Source organism: Primulina eburnea, chromosome 18 (assembly GCF_022965805.1).
Source record: "Primulina eburnea isolate SZY01 chromosome 18, ASM2296580v1, whole genome shotgun sequence".
NCBI lineage: Eukaryota > Viridiplantae > Streptophyta > Magnoliopsida > Lamiales > Gesneriaceae > Primulina > Primulina eburnea.
This window is the reverse complement of record NC_133118.1, coordinates 9,238,109-9,244,108: the sequence shown is the minus strand read 5'-3', so window position 1 is coordinate 9,244,108 and position 6,000 is coordinate 9,238,109.

Sequence of the window (6,000 nt, the reverse complement as noted above, 5' to 3'; positions counted from 1 at the left end):
CACAGATTTTATCGACTTCCATGCTTCACTATTGGTATGTTTTGTTTCGATTTCAGGGATGGATCGTTCCAGGGGCTCAAATCTGATTATGGACATGTACTAGGACATGTTAGGGCCATGTTAGAACGTTTTTTTCAGTCCCATGCTTGCTGGAAAAACCGAAATGACAGCGAGTCCCATAGGTGCAGGAAATGGTGTTCGAAAATTCAGTTTCTTGTCTTGAGGGTTTGATCTGATCTTGGCTGCCCCAAGGGCTCTTAGCCATGGTTGGATCACTCCCCTAGCATGTCTAAGACGTGACTAAGTCGCCCTTTTGGTGGCTTGGTCCATGGCTCATCGGTTTTTTTAAATAAACAACACAAACAGCCCCTCCCCCTCTCGGTTTCCCTTCTTTTGACAGCATATGAGTTTCGAAATTGTGGGGTTTGATGTGAATCTTGGTTGGCCTAGGGCCCTTAGCCACGGTTTACACCTTGCCCCTAGATGTCTAGATCGTGCCATGGTCAATCAAATGGCCACTGGAACGACACGAGACATCCATCGAAGTAACACACTACACACGCATACAAAAGCATTCTCGGTTGGAGTTTCGGTTTTGTTTCTGGTATGGTTCGAATTGTGGCTGGCCAAAAGCCCTTAGCCATGGTGCAAATCATTCCTTAGGACGTTGGTAAGGGTCTCTGGTCGGTGGTTCACGCCCCAATGGCCGATAGACTCGAAACCAACACAAGACGAACAAGTGCGCAGCTGCTGTATTTTTGACAACAAGTATGCTGCTGTTCAGAGGCGTTGTTTGAGTTCTCGGTTGGCTTTTAGCCCATGGCCTTGGACTGGACAGTGCCTCATTGAGTTAAGAAGGTCATGTTTTCGACCGTTTGTCATTCGGATCATTTTTGAGGTCGTACGAGAATTTACGGTGCGATGTGCCAAATTGACTCTCGAAAGAGCGTTTCGTGTTTTGGCCTCCATTTCACCTAGATTTCGACCCTAATCATTTTAGGAGCATTATTTCAGTATTTTTAGCGTATTTTAATCATGACTAAATGACGGTTCGGTGTTGGTTCGGGTTTGGTTCAGAGTCATGATTAAATACGAAGCCATTAGGCGTCATAGTCGCATCTTTTGTACGTAAATTTCATAGTTGGGCAAGTTTTAGCATTTGCATATTTTTCATAGCACAGTTAGGTTGCAGCGAGCCTGGGGACGATCCAATCCAATCCAGTTGGTAAATTACAGGATTTTTCATTATGCCAGTTAAATTATATTACGTGCATGAAAACAGAAAATGATATTTTTGAGATTTATGCGATATGGCTTGTGGTTCATTCACTATGTGGGAGTGTTATTTTATACGGTCGCCAGTGACCGATCAGTTCAGTATGGTACCACCCGGTCGCCAGTGATCGGCCAGCTCAGTTCAGTTTCAGCCTCCCCGGTAGCCAGTTACCGATTAGTTTCAGCTTAGTGCAGTGGCCACAGGCGTAAAAAATAATCTCAACAGAAAATTTTACCAGTTAATTCAGTACAGGGCTCCAAGGAGCAAACATTTTTACTGTGATTTTCAGTTCAGTTATGCACGTATCATAATTGATCAGTACAAATTATTTTCAGCATGCCTCATGACATGATATTTTTATCCCATGCATATTTTACTTCAGATTTTACTCGTTACCTGCGATATAAGCACGCTGAGTCTTTAGGCTCACTAGACTTGATTGTTGTAGGTACCTGTGGGGACCCGGACGCTAATCATAATCATAATCGTCATTGGGACTAATTAATCAATTATAAAACATGGTCTAAAAAATTTTCTTTTTAAAATGCGGAACGTAGTGAAATCAAACTAATATACATATCAGTATATAAAATACAAGTCCTGTATCACAAACATTTATTCAAACTAGGGTTTGACAACTACTATCAAGTGTTCAACCCTATCTCTAGTCCAAGTCCGGTGCCACCACTCTAATCACGATCTCTCTCTTCATTTCCTGGACCCTGATCCTGTCCCACCTGTTTTCAAGTACACATATAGACAAGACAACAGCCGGATAAACCGGTGAGAATATACTCCCAGTATAAATCAACGAAACATGCAATCATATAAACAATATAAAGCATGTAATCAGGTAACAGATATATGTAACAAAGTCTGAAACATAATCAATATCAAACTGTCGACAATACTCGTAGCTACATCATTCAGACTAGACTCAATCCTAGTCTAGGGATCCCGGTTCCAGAAGTTGGCATGCATGTATCGACTAACAGTAATAGAAAAGACTCCAGTTCTATCCACGCCGATACGGTATCGATCAACAGTAATAGAAAAGATTCCAGTCCTATTCACATCGATATGATATCGATTATCAGTAATAGAGGAAGCTATAATTCTATCCACATCAATATAGTACCGATTAACAGTAATAGAAGCAACTCTAATTCTATCCACATCGATATGACATCGATTAACAATAATAGAAGAGCTACTAATCTATCCACATCGATACAATACTGATTAACAGTAATAGAAAAAGCCACCATCCTATCCACATCGATAGCCAAACATCCAGTGACAGTCTTTGGCACAACCGCCAATACACAATCTTATGACATCGTGCAATGTGCCTGTGGTGCTCCCACCACTAACGGCACTTCTGTCATAAGATTACTCTTCTAATACTTGTAATCTATAACTCAAGAAAACAAGTATATCAATTAATCAATTCAAATATCAATGCAATAACGTAAAGTATGTGATTTAGGGAAACCCAAGTCTAAACCGACTCAAGTCCATCTCCCAATACCACATTGACTTATACCTTTCTTTCGTCGGTTTCTGGCTCAGTCAAAGTCCTGAACTCACAATCTGTCTGGTACTGACAATATCAATAATCTCCTATCAATATACTAGTCAATTCCATAACAATCTGATCAATCTGGATTTAATTCAACATCAACGGTATAACGGTACAATTTTAATATCCCCGTCAATACCAATTCACCAGATAACAGTTACAATCTATAACTCATATCCAATACAATCCGTAATCCAATCACAATTTAAATCTGTCTGGTATGACTCAATATACCCTAAAAATTCATAACAATTTCATAATCAGTCTATTTCTTAATCTGACTTCGATTCTACGATGTCTAACATATCAAGAACATCATATATGAGTTCCATTCAATTCTGACAATAGCATAATTTCAAAGCATGTCAAAACGTAGCAAAACTTACGTCAAGTTGTAGCCTACTTTGCTAGGAACTCAGTACCGAAGTCGGATTCAAAATCAGACGGACGGATTTCTCAGAAAAGGCGTAAGGATTTTTCACAACTCTACAGAGACTTTTCTCGACGCTTTCTTTGGAATTAATAAAAGAGGACGAAGCTTTGTTATATATATATATACCTTGCATGTAATTCGTACGTGTCTTCTCCAGAATTTCGTTCATTTCGGGCGGCGCTCGAGCGGTTAAAAACTACCGCTCGGGCGCCGAACACTCTGTCCAAGTGCTCAGTTTGTCAAGCCTTGGCGCTCGGGCGGTCAAAAACTACCGCCCGGGCGCCACACATTCTGCCCGAACATTTCCTTATTAAACATTGGCGCTCGGGCGGTCATTTTCTACCGCTCGGGCGCCAACGTTTCTGCCCAAAACGTACACAATCCATGTGAAATCTCATTTCGTGTCCCGATTAATCCTTTCATAATCATATCAAATTATAAATCAATAATTACAGATTACTAGGATTAATTTCCGGGCATTACAGTACCGATGAGGCCAGGGCCAAGGGCGGGGACCGGTGAACCAGCTTGGGTCGGCAGTAGTGGCACCCGAGGACCTCAGTGCAGCAGTTGTTATTTTATTCCGCAAACAATTTTTATCAGTCGTGGATAATTTTAAATTGAAATTGTTGGCAAATTTTATTTTCTTCCGCTGCTTCATTTTTAAACATTGAACGTGATTTAACAGTTGATTTTATGAATGAGGCTATTTAAGTTCTTTTAAAAAGAAAATTTTTAATTTTCCGCAAATTTTCAAGCAAGGAGTTTTTAGAAGGCCTTTACAATTGGTATCAGAGCGGTGGTTCTGTATAGGGTTACACTACTACTGACCACGAGAAGCTCACGAAGCCACGCCTTTGGTCTGTAAGTTTTACATTTCAGCATTTTATTTAAAGCATGAATTATTTTGACAGCAATCTTCCATGAAATAATTTCGACCAGATTTTCAGTATTTCAGTGTTCATTTAAAATAAATTATGGAATTATGCATGTTAGTTACGTATGGGTTATGTTGGAACAGTATGCCCCCTAGACGTCAAGTAGGACGCGCGAGAGGTAACGGCGAGCACCGTCGCGAGGACGATGACGATCAGAGACAATAAAGGCAGACACCTCCTCCTCCTCCTCCACCTCCACCACCGCCCCCACCTGACATGAGTGCCCAGATGCTAGCTGGGATGACACAGTTCTTCGCACAGTTTGCGGGGAACAATGCTGTGGTGACTAGGTCGACAGGGCCAGAGGCTGTTTATGAGAGATTCATGAAGATGCGCCCGAAGGAATTCTCTGGGACATCTGACCCCATGGCAAATCCCTCGAGGTCATCTTCGAGTTTATGGAGCTGGGAGATGCCGACAGAGTCAGATGCGCCACCTATCTGTTCACTGGAGACGCCCGCTTATGGTGGGAAGGAGCTTCGGTAGCCTTGACTTTGGCTACACTTTCTTGGACCCGCTTTACGGAGGTTTTCTACTCCAAGTATTTTGCTGAGGAGGTTCGCACCAGGCTGACCACCGAGTTTATGAGTCTGAGGCAAGGAGATATGACGGTTACGGAGTTCATCCGTAAGTTCGAGAGGGGCTGTCACTTTGTGCCCCTGATAGCGAATGATTCCAGAGCCAAATTGATGCACTTACTAGTGGGTTTACGGCCGATCTTGCGCCGGGATGTTAGGGTGTCTGACCCTGCTACTTATGAGATTGCCGTCTCCAAGGCCCTAGCCGTAGAGCAGGATCTGCGGGACATCGAGAGGGATCGCCAGGGCAAGCGCCCCGTCCAAGTACCACACCGCCCTCCTCCTCATCAGCATCAGCAGCAGAACAAGAGGCCTTTTCATGGACCGCCCAAGAACCGAGGCCAGCAGCAGCAGCAGCAGCGGGGACGCCCAGCCCCGAGGACTCAGGAGCACCCAGTCTGTCCCAGGTGCTCCCGTCGCCATCCTGGAGCATGTATGGCTGGCTCAGGAAAGTGTTTTAAGTGTGGCAGTACAGACCACATGTTGCTGCAGTGCCCTCAGAGAAATCTGCCTACTCAGGGTAGAGTTTTTGCTCTCCATGCCGCAGAAACCAACCCTGAGACCATGTTATTGACAGGTACCTTTAAGCTTTAAGTTATTATTGAATTTCCGTGTTTTGGGAATCGGGAGTAAGATTTGAACATAGAACCGCGATAGGATTGCATGCTCTACTTAGTATTATTTTCGGGACTTAGTTAGAAGAACTTTGACCTTTGCATGTCTATAAGCTTAGCTCTTGTGATCTTTGGGTTCTGCTAAGTGTTCCGAACTTTCACGGAGAATTTTCATAGCCGGCAAAGCTACCAAGGCCTTGAAAGATTCAGGGGCCACTCACTCGTTCATTTCGGAGATCTTCGCAAACTTTCTGAAGATCAAGACCATTGGGCTAGACATAGCCTTTTCAGTAGTGTTGCCGTCAGGCGAGGAGATGGCATCCACCAATGTTATCCGAGATATAGACCTTGAGCTGCACGGTAAGCTTGTATATGCGGATCTGATTGTGCTACCGTTGCCGGAATTTGACATCATCCTAGGGATGGACTGGCTACTGAAGAGCAGAGTGTTGATAGACTTCCAGCGGAGATCTGTTCTTGTCCGACCGCCTGGAATGGAGCAGTTCTTATTTGAGTCGGACAGGTACTTTTCGTTACCGCGCATTATTCCATATATTCAGGCTAGGAAGCTCATGCATA